The sequence below is a fragment of the Eretmochelys imbricata genome, chromosome 10, assembly GCF_965152235.1.
Source record: "Eretmochelys imbricata isolate rEreImb1 chromosome 10, rEreImb1.hap1, whole genome shotgun sequence".
Lineage (NCBI taxonomy): Eukaryota > Metazoa > Chordata > Testudines > Cheloniidae > Eretmochelys > Eretmochelys imbricata.
Window position 1 is genome coordinate 8,362,782 of NC_135581.1, and position 15,080 is coordinate 8,377,861.

General features: G+C 43.5%; 1 protein-coding gene across 1 annotated transcript in view; it reads right to left on the reverse strand.

Moving 5' to 3' along the window:
- USP22 (ubiquitin specific peptidase 22) overlaps window positions 1–15,080 on the reverse strand; it is a 188,601-nt gene that overhangs the window by 90,929 nt on the left and 82,592 nt on the right. The gene's annotated exons all lie outside the window — the stretch shown is intronic.

The following is a 15,080-nucleotide window of genomic DNA, read 5'->3' on the forward strand; positions in this document are numbered from 1 at the left end:
GGATTCAAAAGTTTGACTTGGTTTAAACACACAAGAAGGTTTAATAAAGCTCAGGCTGCCAGTTATTCTGGGCCTTCAGGTAATGGTGGCAATCCATATTTTTCTCATTAAATTTTACCTATTAGTTCTGTAAAACTTGCTTTTAAAACCTAGCTTATTGACATCAATTCTGTGCTTGGTAAGGCCTAAAACAAACTTCATTTTTAAAAGGAGGAAGCCACTGAATGACAATTGGAGATCCCATTCTTCTGTCAGGACCACTAGATATTTTCTGTGTCTTTCAACATTTCAACAATACAAAATGGAACCGATTGTTTAGCTTAAGTAGATAACACATTTCAAGGGACCATTCAAGGTGAAATGGGGGTGGGGAGGAAACTGGGGGTCAGGGTTTAAGTTATGCAGGTTTCCTTTAAGGACAAGGAGAAATAAGGTAAAATTATAGCTTGATCGCTTTGTGAAAAGTGTTCACCCACTGGTGTTTTTGTCTTATCATTTTTCTGCGTGAATTCACCCAAGAGCCTAGTGATTGTCTCATTTCACCCACGTAGTTACTGGGGGCATTTAGTGCACTTGATGAGGTGCCAATGCAGAGGTGGGCAAACTATGGCCCGCGGGCCACATCCGGCCCGCGGGACCATCCTGCTCGGCCCCTGAGCTCCTGGCCCAGGAGGCTAGCCCCCGGCCCCTCCCCTGCTGTTCCACCTCCCTCACAGGCTCAGCTCACTGCGCTGCCGGCGCAAGGCTCTGGGCGGCAGGGCTGTAAGCTCCTGGGGCAGCACAGGTGCAGAGCCTGGCCTGACCCGGTGCTCTGTGCTGAGTGGTGCGTCTGCCTGTCCTGGTGCAGCCATACCGCCAGCCACCAGTGCTCCAGACAGCGTGGTAAGGGAGCAGGGGTTGGATAGAGCAGTGGTCTCCAAACTTTTTGGCTCGCGCACCCCCAGGGTGAAGACCGGAAAACCTGCCGCAGATGCGCCGCCAGAGGGGAACACCAGCCACGGATGTGCAGAGCTGCTGCCGAAGAAAAAAAAAACAGCGGCAGGCCAACCGGCGGCGCTCCTGATGCTGCGCACCCCTTGGGATCATCTCACACACCCCAGTTTGGAGATCACTGGGAAACAGGGCAGGAGTTTGGGGCTGATGGTCAGGGGGTGGGGAAGTCAGAGGGCGGGGAACAGGGTGGTTGGATGTGGCAGGGTCCCAGGGGGGCCGTCAGGAAGGAGAGGGGAGGTTGGATGGGGCAGCGGGGTGCAGTTAGGGGCAGGGGGTGGTCAGGGGACAGAGAGTAGGGGTTGGATGGGGCAGGAGTCCCGGGGGGAGGTCAGATAGGGGGCAGGGGCTGGGCCATGCCTGGCTGTTTGAGGAGGCAAAGCCTCCCCTAACCGGCCCTCCATACAATTTCAGAAACCCGATGCGGCCCTCAGTCCAAAAAGTTTGCCTGCCCCTGTGCTAATGGGCCACTTCACCTTAAACGGTCCCTTGAAATGTGTTAACTACTAATGCTAAACAATCTGCCCCATCTCATATTTAGCTGTGACACACGGAGTACCTTTCCCACACCTGAAGAGCTCTGTGTAAGCTCTAAAGTGGTCTAGTGGACAAGGCACTGATAAGAATCAGGAGACCTGGGTTGTGTTCCCAGCTTTGCCACTAACCTGCTCTGTGACCTTTCCATAAGTTTGTTTCTCTTACCAACAGAAGTTGATCCAATAAAATATATTACCTCACTTCCTTGTCTCTCTAATATCCTGAGAACAACACTGATATTTTCCATTGTTGTATGCAAATTTCGTCATCTGAAATGGAAACTCCACAATACAAAGAAAAAGGAAGCAAAAAACTTAACAGCAACATCTACTTTCTCAGTACATGCAAGAAACAAAACATCCGCCCCAGAAGTTTCACCATCTATAACTCTCTGGCCACTACATATACATAACTTGAAATATTCTGAACAGCTCTGCAGAAGGACTTCAGAAAAATTGAGGAACCACTTACTGCACCTCACATACTTCAGAAGGGACCATCTCAAACAAGAAATCATTCATTTCCCACACTGGAAAAAAAAATATCAGGAAACTTACTTGGAAATCTTGCAAGAAACCCAAAACAACTATAAAAGTTGGATGACAGCCATCCAACACAAAAACAAAAAGTGAACCCAACTACAATAACTACACAACCACCTCCAAGAGAAACCAGGGGACCAGGACCCATCACATGGACACTACATGACACCCCAACACCATCAATTTATCAAGACAACCCCTAACCAGAGCAGAATTATCTGTATTCTCCAAGGGAATGAACTTCCACCCCACCACAGAACCCGATACCATACTAACATGTGGAGAATTAAAAGAATTCTTCCGCTGACTCTGCCTCAAAGAATTCTTTCACAGCAAAGACAGCACCACCAACAATTACCATGTCCAAACTGACAGTCATAAGAAAAAATAATCATCGGACTGGACACCCCATAGGAGATGAAACCACACTCTTGATCATTATAATTGATTGCTTCCGGGAGAAAAAAAACTGTGAAATCCTTAACACACATCACATCCAACACAATCTCTCCACCATCTAGAGAACAATTATACAGTCCCTGAAATCGAACCACCAAATGGTGACCAAACCAGTGGATAAAAGAGGTGCCATAGTAGTCTTCAGCCATGACGACTACATTAATGAGACCAATTGACAACTCTCCAACACCACCTACTACAAAGAACCCAAAAGACTCCCACACCACAATTTACCCAGGAATTTAAGGATATCATCAAATCCTTCTCCAAACATCTCCAAGAAAAACTCTACAACCTCATCCCCAAAGAACCTATCCCATGGAACTTCTACATGCCTGCCAAGATACACAACTAAAAAAACCTCAGTCAGACCTATTGTGTCTTGCCATGGCAGTCTTACTGAAGGAATACCGGGACTCATTTAAACCATCCTCAAATTACTCACCACACAAAGGGCCAGCTTCCTACAGGACACAACCAGCTTCTCCAGAAACTCCACAACATTAACTATCTCCCTCAGAACACTATCCTTGCACCTCCCTATACACCAACATGCCTCACAATAACAGCATTGCTGCCTGCCTCAAACTATTTACAAGAGAAGGGACAACACTCAGATATTAACACCAAACACACTGACAAACTCATCCATTCCATCCTCACCCATAAAAACTTTATATTAAATAACAAACGCCTTGTCCAAACCATGAGAAGAGCCAAAGGTATTAAGATGGGTCCCCAATCTGCCAACCTCTTCATGGGCCATCTTGAAGAAGAATTTCTGCACATATGCATCACAAAACCAACTATATACCTGAGGTACATAGATTACATTTTCATCCACTGGACAGACAGACAATCTAAACTTCCTCATGGATTTCCACCACAACTTCAACAACCACCACCCATCCATTAAACTCTTTCATAACCACTAAAACCCAAAATGTCAATATCAGGTGTCAAACAAATATATTAATTAAATATTAAAAATCGATCTCAAGTTCTCAAGTAGCATTTTTAAAATGTTTTGCCTACCTGTAAATCTCAGTGACTACTGATGACTTTGTCTGTTTGCATGTGTACAGTGAAATTGAAGCTTACCAATTAAAAAAATCTAATCCTTCCAAGTCTATGCACAGTGAATGAAGTGGCTGAACTCTACTGAGTTTTTATCCTCCACATTCTAGGATTGTCCCATGCACTGGTCACCATCCAACCTGTGCAGAGGTCCCAAATCTGCTCATTTATGCCCCTGTAAATATCAGACTCAGTCTATTAGTTTCAGCAGAGCTACTTCAATTTACCACAGGGTAATTGCGAACAAGATACCAACAACCATCTAATTCACTATACATCATTCAACCTAGGCATTGAATGAGGCAGCAGTTCCTGTGGAAATAATAATATATGATTATGAATATATTCTAATTCACCACAAGGGAGAAGAGATGCACGGGCATCCTAAATTCTGATATTTGTTGCTTTGGGGCGTGGGGGGAGACCTAGGGTACCCCTTATTTCCTCCATCTCAATTTTTTAATAAAATAGAAATAAGCTGTTTGAGGATTTAAGTACTTTTATGTACTGCCTTCCTCTGTGTTTTTAGGCACTTTTGGGCCTAATAGCTATTATGAGCCTGTCTACACTACAGCAGTCCAGAGATCTAGGCTAAGAATCAAGAAAACACTTAAGCACCCATTGAAATCAATCATTTAAGTATATGCTGAGATGATTTCATAACTAGGGCCACAATTCACCAATGCGTGCCATAAACTGGACCTTAACTACGTTCTACGATCAGGTTAAACTTTGAGTATTTCTGGGTATGGAATACAGTTAAGGGCCTGTCTGCACCACAGTGGCTCTGAACTCTTGTAATTATCACATAGACAGGCCTCCTAGTGCTTCTTGATTTGGGGGACACAAGCGCTTCTCTGGACAGATCTTGTCACTTTGATTACAAATAAAAGATTTAATGTTAAATAGCCAGTTTGGGTTTTGAATACTTAGATTGGGGTTGAGTATTGCTTGGGAAAAAGATGCTTATTTCAGTTCACTTCTGATAGGCACATGCATTTCAAATAGGATGAACATGACAGTAATATAATTTGGGGGGGGGGGGGGGGGGAAATCAGTCTCTGCTTAACTTGGCCTTTTAATTTCCAATGCAGCAGCATGAACTGTTCTCTCTTTTCTCCCCCCGCTCCCTCCCCCTTTTTTTTCTTTTTTTTTTTTTTTAAAAAAAGGGCACAGCAATGGCCACTGGCCAGCTGACAGACAGCAGCAAAACAAAATTTTCTTCCCTCAACTACAAAGACTTTGATCCCATAGTCTAATAAAACACCACTTTGAAATGACATTTTCTCAGAGAAAAAAGAAGAGTGCAACTTCTTAGATCGCCTTGTGAAAGAAATAATAGTTCAAAACTGTGGCTATGAGTCACTGGTTAATGACACCGTATTTTGGACGATGAATTTAATGCCATAAAAGCTAAGCTGCTTCAAAGGATTATTTCAGTATAGAACTGTAAGAACGGTTACTGTTCTAGAAGACTTCAAAACAGGCTCGACAAATATTTTATTCTGGACTAAAGGAATAAGCTACAAAAGATGTAAAGGCTTTTGAAACCAAGCCCATTAATATACTCCATTGCCTGGCAAGGATTTTCAATGAGTTGGTTGCACCATTACATAAGATGAACACATACCCATGTTCTGCTTGCAATTACCATGAATGGGTGTGGAAATTAAGGGATTTGTGCACACATGTAATCATAAAGTAGTTACTCAGATTGCTCCCTTTCTAAATGTTGGTAACTGGACCACCGAGGCCTCATCCCCTTTCGCCCCTCCCAAGGCCCACCCCCGTCGTCCTTCATCACTGCATAGTGCCTCAAATAAACGTGGTAAGTTCATTTTTGTCACTCTTTTCTCTCTGAGAATGTCATTTCAAAGTGATGTTTTAACTAATTTGTATTTTTGGTACTTGTATTAATTTTAGGGCTGTCACACTCAAAAAAATTAATAGTGATTAATCGCACTTATAACAACAGAATACCAACTGAAATTTATTAAATATTTTTGGATGTTTGTCTACATTTTCAATATTGATTTCAGTTACAACACAGAATACAAAGTGCACAGTGCTCACTTTATATTATAAATATTTGTAATAAAAAATAAATATAAAGTGAGCACTGTACACTTTGTATTCTGTTGTAACTGAAATTAATATATTTGAAAATGTAGTATGCATCCAAAAATATTTAAAATAAATGGTATTCTATTGTTGTTTAACAGCATGATTAATCGCTTGCCAGCCCTAATTAATTTGTAAGATTACATATACTTGTTGCTATATAAACATTTATAAAACACAAAACAAAACAAAAAGTAATTTGTTCCTCATTTGAACTTCTGATGCCAACTTAAATTACCACGCCACTATACATGAATCCAAGTTACTGGGTTGGCATTTTGAGAGGGGGCTAAAAACTCGGGGGAAAGGCTTTCATTCACAGGGCAGTAAGAATATACTAGTACTGATTGTAAGTAAGCCTGTCTCCGAAAGATGCTTTAAAATGTGAGTTATTTTGAGGCACCGTGGTCTCTTGAAAGACTTTAAATAATTTATTATATTCCAGAAGAGTTAGCTCCTGACTGATAGCTCTTCTGACCTAATTTAAAATGTAATTTTATGTATGTTCATAATATATACATACACGCTACATTCACAGTGTATTCTAGGGGGAGCTTGTAGCAACCCCCATAACACCCCTATATTTAGGCTGCCTAACACTTTTCATTTTAAAATATTCTTGCTTTTTTTAAAAAAAAAATTTAAAAGGACCTCTAATAACTCCTCTGTTTGCAGCACACTTTTGAAATTCAACAGAGAAAAGGCCTTTAGGCTAGAGAAGTACCTTTTCTTTATCCAAGGACATTTCACTCAGGTTTCAGCAAAATAGTTTTTAAAAAGGTTTCAGAGTAACAGCCGTGTTAGTCTGTATTCGCAAAAAGAAAAGGAGTACTTGTGGCACCTTAGAGACTAACCAATTTATTTGAGCATAAGCTTTCGTGAGCTACAGCTCACTTCATCGGATGCATACTGTGGAAACTGCAGAAGACATTATATACACAGAGACCATGAAACAATACCTCCTCCCACCCCACTCTCCTGCTGGTAATAGCTTATCTAAATTAATCAAGATAAGCTATTACCAGCAGGAGAGTGGGGTGGGAGGAGGTATTGTTTCATGGTCTCTGTGTATATAATCTCTTCTGCAGTTTCCACAGTATGCATCCGATGAAGTGAGCTGTAGCTCACGAAAGCTCATGCTCAAATAAATTGGTTAGTCTCTAAGGTGCCACAAGTCCTCCTTTTCAGTTTTTAAAAAGTCACCATTTCCTTTATCTTGTTGTAGTCCTCATGAAAATTTTAGCAGAATGCCAAAATCATAGCTGTCAAGTTTTGTGCTGCTACACATGTGACATTTTATGCAAGCTATTTAATGAGCTGTTCGCATATTTTATATAACCACACATTTAAGCTTATGGTCAACACAACCTGGCCCCAATAGCAACGGTAGGCTATTGAAGGCACAAAACATGGCAGCTGTGGCTGAGGTAGATGGGTGGGCAAGCTGTGGCTCTTATAGGGAAAAAGACCTCCACCTAGGGCAGGGGAGCTATTCAGGTGGTTGGGAACAGGTGTTGGATGATGCTGGGAGGGGCAGTTGAGTGGGCACCTGGTGCAACTGGTTGCAGGTTGGGGGGGCGAGGTAGATGGACAACGCAGCCTGGGGCTAGTATCAGCTTCTCACCTTATGTGAGTGGCAGAGTGCTGCTACAAACACACCTAATCAGCTCCAATCAAGGTGGATAGATTGGGGCTGGCTGAAAAGCTTGTACTAATTTTAGGGCTGTCAAACTCATGTGTGCTGGCGAATGGCAACACCTGCTAGCCCGATAGGCAGGAGCTACAAAGGCTGGGAAGGAGTCAGAAGGAGGGAGACAGCCAGAGAGAGAGGTCAGTCAGTCAGTCAGTCAGTCAGTGAGGGAGGGAGGCCCAAGCCCCCTAGCTGGTTACCAACGCAGCCTGTGGTAGGCGAGAAACCTGTAAGGATTGTATATAGTTGGACACTGGTGGTGGGAAAACATTTAAAGAACAAAGGGCATGGGTGTTACACAGAACTGAAGTCTCCCTGGATTTATTTGGGAGGGCAACCAGCCCCAAAAGAAGAGGGGCCAGCCGTGCACCCCATGACTCCTGGGGCTTGTCTGGGATCCTTTTGTGCCTGAGCTACAGTTTGGCAACCTGGAGATGAAGGAAGCCCTGCAATGGGCTGACTCAGCAGCTGGAGGAGATGCAGAAGATGCTGCAGGCCTTCCAGCAACCCCACCAGAGGGAGAGAAAGGCTCTACTAGCCTGGCAGGCCGAGGAGCAGAGGACTTTACAGGACTTTATTAAGGAGCAGGTGTGGGTGCAGAAACAACTCCTGAAGAAACTGATGAGTTCCTCAGGGAGAGACGGCACCCGCATTACAAGGCTGGGCCTTTGTAAAAGGGGCCCCCAACAACCCTGATGCCTTCCTCTGCACCTTTGAGTGAGTGGCCATGGGTGCAGGATGGGACAGGGTAACCTGGGCCCTATGGCTAGCCTCATATCACACCCGCAAGGCACAAGCTGGGTATATGGCCCTGACTGATGCACAAACCAGGGAGTATGACACCGTGAAGGTGACTGTCCTAGGTTGGGTGTGGCTTTCATCTGATAAGTATAGACAGAAATTTATGTCCGCCAGGTGGATGGGGGGCGTGCGGCACTGGGCCTTCACCCAGAAATTGACAGACTGGGGCACACAGTGGTTGCGTCCTGACATCCAAAAGGTGGGGCAGATCATGGACCAGGTGATATTGGAACAGTTTGTGCAGGGCCTCCCAGAGTGTATGCGAGTCTGGGTCTGATGACACCAGCCAGGCACGGTACAGGCTGCAGTCAAGCTGATGGAGGAGTATGCAGAAGCAGACTTCCCTCCAAGGGAAAGCTGGATACTGCGGGACCCAGACGAAGGGAAGAAACCCTCCCCCCCACCCCAGGAAAGAGTGTGCAGAGAAGAGACAAAGGGAGCCCCTTGTCGCCCAGGACAGCTTGTATGCTGGTGTTGTGGGTGGCTGGGACATAAAAGCTGGGGTTTCCCAGTGATGGAATGTGGCGTAACTGAGTTCTGTGGCTGGACTGAGCTTGGGGGGGTGAAAGAAGAGGTGTGGTTTGGCCACCATCCCCGTGAGGTTGGGGAGAAAGCCCCAGAGGCAGACACGGCCTTGGCCTGCTCACACGTGCAGTGGAGGTTGGTAAAGCCACACTGGCTTATCCCCGAAAAGAGGACAACACTCAAATGCATCCACGGGGATAGGGAGTATTGTCCCGTGCCCAGGTGCCCCTAGAGTTTGGGGCAGGTTCACCTAGAAATGGGTGGGGGTAATAGAGGGGTTACCCTACCTTGTAGTCCTGGGGATGGACTGGCCACCTGTCCCTAAAGGGAAGGAAGGCAGGGGGAAGAGACCCACTGGGAGAAAGAGGGGAACTAACCCAAAGCAGGGAAGGAGACCCCTACAGGGGTGGACCCCAGGGAGAGGGAGGACCCACAGCCCCAGGGAGAAGGGGATCTAGACCCTAGACAACATAACCAGAAAAGAGACCGCACAGGAGTAGAAGAAGGGGGACCAAAGGAGCACCCTGCACTAGAATACACAGGGGAGGAGACCCTGGGGCACAGGGGGAGTGGCCTAAGGAAGACCTGAAGGTGGGACCCCCAAACAGGGAGGACCGAACTTTGCTGGGCTGGGAACCAGGACTTAAGACACTCAGCAGCCCGGGTGAGGTCTGCCCCAGCCCTAGTCCGCACCAGAGAGGAAAGGGGAACAGCTAGGATGACACATCTGAAGCTGTGACTGGTGTGAAGACCTCTGGGCTGCCGTAGACTTCTAGGGCAGCCCATCCCCTTCCCAGTGTACCTTCTGTAGGTGGGGGATGAGTGAACCCCACAAGAATGGGCCCAGGGACCCCATGAGGTGGGCACGAGGTGCTTCCCCAGAATAACTTCCCAGGCAGAGGGAGGTGGGCTGAGCAAGGCCATGCCTGACAGGAGCTTAAGGGGAGGGAGGTGTGTGGCAGGGTGCTGATGCTGCTGCAAACACACCTAATCAGCCCCTGCCACACCAGCCCCAATCAAGGGGGACAGATTGGAGCTGGCTGAAAAGCCCTATGCCTGCTGACTGGCAACAACTGCCAGCCTGCTAGGCAGGAGCTACACCAGCTGGGAAGGAGCCAGAAGGAGGGAGGCAGCCAGAGAGAGAAGTCAGGCAGGGAGGGAAGTGGAAGCCCTCTAGTTGGTTACTGACCCAGCCTGTGGTAGGCAAGAAACCTGTAAGGATTGCATATAGTTGGACACTGGTGGTGGGAAAATGCTTAAAGAATAAAGGACAGTGGTGTTGCACAGAGCTGAAGTCTCCCTGGATTTATTTGGGAGGGCACCCAGGCCCAGAAGAAGAGGGGCCAGCTGTGCACCCCGTGACAGGCTGCCTCTGCCTCCTCCTGAGTGATCATTCCTGACTGGGATCCAGCAAGAGAAATGGCGCCTGTCCACTTGTTCAGAGCCACAGCAGTTCCTGGTGGCAAAGAGGCACAACTGCAGACAAATGCCTGCAGCTTTCCCCACACCTTTGTCAACTGCGTAAGATTCAGTCTTCATTGCAGGAATGAGTTCCTGGGATACCAGATTGTGTTGCATAACTGTACAACACTTGGCAGTTTGCAAAATAACAACTGAACATGAATATTCTAAAGAGGTGGGCTGGCCACTACAGCATCACCAACACATTGCGCTGAGAACAATTTTAATTATGGTCCCTCATGCAGCCTCGTTATACAAACTTTAATTACACTGTTAAATAGTATTGTTTCCACTAGACCCCTGCCTTATTCAGTCCACAGGTTGGATGCACAAAGGGGCAGAATTAAAGTTGCACAGGCAACCAAAAACCTGCTATTTCCTAGTTCATGACTGCAAACTACAAAAGATCTACATTAAAAGAAAATGTATGTAATATGTAGACACACAACCAGTATACCCATTTTAAGATACAGTTGTTTTGTAAACAATGAGAATGAATCAAGACCTTTTTCTTTTGATTAAACCCTTTCAAGATTGAGCTGCCCCTCCAAACTTACAGCCCCCCTACACACATCTTCACGGGCCCCAGCCTTACGTAAGCTTATTCTACTTGCTACTCTTATTAACACTCAACAAAAACCATGTAACTTGTTAAATAATGAATATGTTCTAACATGACCTGATTTTCAACTCAGAAATCAAGTACGTTTGAAGTAGCATTTACTTTTTAAATGGACAGGCAATATTCAAGTGTTCCTTCTTCAACCTTTTTGCTAATGCACCACAGTCCTGACATCAGGCTTAACTCTTCAGCTATTGTCCAAGTCCTGAGCCTTTGTGTAGGCTGCCACTTGCACCAAAAATTACATTGTGGCACTTTGATATATAGAAATAGCCACAAAATAGTAAGTTGAAACCAGATTTATGTTCACATGTGATTACAGCCATGATCAGAAGGTAAAGAGTTAACCCATTATATTACTTATTATCCTCCCCGCTCTTCTTTTGATCTTTTATAAACTTTTCCACACACTTTAAAATATAATTCTTCCCTCAAATCCATTGTTCTAGAATTCAAAACCTCTATCCCCCCAGAGGGTTAATCAGAATGCAAAAGCAACAGAAAATTCCAATTACTGCTTGAGAGAGGTACTAAGACTTAGTTTGATATTTGATATTTTCAGCACTGATCAAAGAGAGTGCTAACATTAATCTCTAAATTAATTTCAATGAAAACTCTCTCTTCCTCCCCCTGTTAGAGACATTGCTGGAAATCATCTTTTGTCAGTCCTCAGACTCAGGTGTAAGTTATTACGCATTTGCCTTTAGAAATGGAAGTGAAGAGAAAAATCTTTTGTGAAATGGGATAAAACAATGTTAAAGCCAAGAATTCTAAAAGCATTAGACTGCTACCATAAAACCCCCTTTTCATTCTTCATTTCCTTCCAAAATCTTCCTGAAATAACCATGTCCAAGGAAGAAGAAATCATTTTTCTTGAACAGCTGAATTTCAATAATTAGAGATCTACTCTATTAACCTTGTTGGATTAATTTCTCAAATTCCTCAAAGAGCAAGGACAGGGTTCTGCCCCTTTTAACTATCTGACAACTCCTCAATTTTCCATGCACCATTTCTGGGGCTATCTTTGTGGTGCTACGCCAGCCACACAACCTCATGGCGATGCATTATTTAAAAAAAAAAAAAAAAAGTTTACATCGGAAGATCCCTATTTCATCATAAAATAGTGCTGAAATTGGTATCTTGCCTTCCACAGAAAAAAGGATAGTTAAAATACTGTCCTGAGGAACTTCAACTTCATAAGGAGGTAAGCAGTGGGTGCTCCTTATACAGCTTTTAAAGGTTGTGTATGGCACAAGTAATGCATTGACTAGTGAAAATATTAACCTATCACGTTATTATGCTATTAGTTTTCTCTGTGCTAAATATAATGCAATGCAGAAAACGATAAAAGGCAGAATTTCTTTTGCTGGGCATAGTCTTATCTCTTGTTTATCTGTGTAGAAGCAACGGTCATACTTTAATACAGTCTAAGCACAGTATTGTCAAATGAGGCATTAGATTGGCAGGCAAAAGTCAGTACAGGTATCGCTGTAGCCACTGGTCAGGACTTCATAATCCACTTCACAGTGCCTGGGGAACCAGACAACAGATATAGTAAGGAATGCACTGTAAGAGTGCTAAGTTCCTGTGGGAGCCTAAAGACTGGAGGTGTACCCTGTTGACAAAAACAGCATTTTTCAGTGCTCAGATGGCTGTTGCAGCTGAAATCTATACAACTTCTTAGAACCGTGATTGAGTCTGCAATTCCTGCTAGTCTCCATGGAGACCAATGCTGGCTCAGAAAGTCACTAAGGCCTGGTCTACACTTAAAACGTAGGTTGACATAGCTAGGGAAACTCACGGGTGTGAAAAATCCACACCTCTGAGCACCATAGTTATGCCAACCTAACCTCTGAGGTAGACAGAGCTAGGTCAGCACAAGAATACTTCCATCAACCCAGCTACTGTGGATTGGGGACGTGGTGTTCTTACAGAGACAGATAACCTCATCTACAGTGACAGAAGGGGTTTATCCGGGCACAGCTATGGCACCACAACTATGCTGCCATAGTGTCTATGGCACAGACATGGCCTAAGTGCTTTAAAATAATTCCTGTTCATTTTGAAGTTAAGCATTTAGCCCATTTTGGCCGATCAGACACTTTTTCCCATGGAAACAGTAGCAGCAGGAACAGCCAAAAGTACGGCTATAAGAATATTTTTACTTTGGATTTCATCTGTAATTGCAACACTAAACACTGAAAATGGCACTTTAAAAAAAAGCAGTCTTCAGAATTTAGAAGCCAACAAGCCTGTCGTGCCCTCTGAATTTTTAACGTGTTCAGATATCTTTACGAGTAAGATGTTTGTGTATGATTGTGCCATTGTATGCAACAGAACCCTTAATGGGTTAAACTCAGCTCTCCCCCTTTTGCAGACAATCTATGTCCTCTGGGCAGTGGCCTACTGAAATTATCTTTTTGGTACTGGTCTCCTACTGTATAACACCATTAGTTGCAATAACAGGTGATGAACAAGACAGTACCCTAAAAGCACCTTCTACATTTTGGGTCTAACAACACTAACAGAAGGTGTATTTAGTTATACTGGATGCCAACAACTTCAGCATTCTGCACCACAGACCTGAAAGATTTCGATTTCCAGAATAATCAGATAAATCAGCAGCAATTTGTTAGACACAGTGCCTTTTAAACAGTTTAATAATACTGCTCTTCTCAAACATTAGGATATTTTCAATATAAAAGATATTTACATGGTATCTATAAAATAAGCTTAAAAAAAATTCAGGGAAGTAAGTTATTGATATCATTCATTTAGCACTGTAGTTCTGAATCTTTTGTACACAAGAGACTTGTACAAACCTTTATATACAGATTATTACAGCAATCTGCACTGCTGCCCTGAGGGTAGTTATCTAATCCTGGGCTCACCACAGACCTTAAAATTCTCTCAGATTAAACCTTGTACACCCTGACACAGACAGATATGCTTCTCCAGGCCAACAACAGTGTCCTCAAGCACAATTCTATCCTCTCTACCTCCTCTTTTACCCTCTAAATCTGGCACCACCCTTGACTCAACCCTCTTTTCCTCTCTCATGGCAGTAAATATGCCTATCATCACTGTAGCACCATAGCCTAAAATGCTACCCAAAATGCCTTAACACACACCCCATTACTGCAGACTTATGTTGTTCTCCCCTCATTCTATTGCAACTCCCTTCTCTGGCGTTTTCCTATATCCCAGCTCTCAATGTTTCAGTTAACACTGAACTTCCTGCACATCTTCACAGTGCATTACAACCACTTCAATCAACAAAAGACTAGCAGCATCAAATTAATCAGATACACATTTCCATATTGCCCTCATTTTAAAATTTTGTTTATAAATTTGATTGCCATTACAAAATATAATATTTACAATCAGTGCCGTTGGAACAATTTTTACAGTGGGGTGTTGAAAGCCATTGAACAAAAAACTGTACACCCTGTATATGATGGAAACCACTTGAAGCCAGAGGGTACTACCGCACCCCCCAGTATCCCTACTTCCAGCACCCCTATTTAAAATATTCTTGGGACTTCTAGAGCCTAAATTAATCTTCCTTACAACAGCTGCGTAAAAGAAGAAATGAGACAGCTATGAATGATCCAGTATTTTAAACCAACTTTCTTCAGTAAGAAATGGTAAATCAATATGCTGATTTCTGAAGTAACCAGTACACAGAACTATTTGTCTTCAAAAGTTTCCTTGTCTTCCAGGAAGCAAAATGCAATTTGTTCCATGGGCAGGTAATAGTTTCCACATAGTATATAAGTAGAGAGAGTTGCTGTGGGTTCAGTGGTTTAGAGAATGGTTTTTACAAGGTCAAGAAACTGTTACATGCTTCCATGTTTTATTAATCTGCCTATCCCATTTTACCAAGAGGCACATCAGCATCTCAAGAAATACCTACATGAAAAATAACTTCCATTACAAAACCAAACTTGAGCCAGCTTTGGTTCTGAAATCAGTGAATGTATACACAATTTGACATAACAGAATGTTCTTTTTAAATAAAAGCATAAATATTTGATATTAAAATCGCATGTCATAAAATATGGTGACACACATAATTTATGTAAGATTTCCCAGGGGCATTACCTGTCAATGCATGAAGGTTTTTATATACCTTTGCAGAGTCCTGTGCAATTGGCAATGTTCTAGCTTTTTTCACACTTTTGGTATAGTACATGAACTATTTTTAATATGTTACATCATGCTGAACTATAAAAACGTTTTCCTGGTTTCTAAT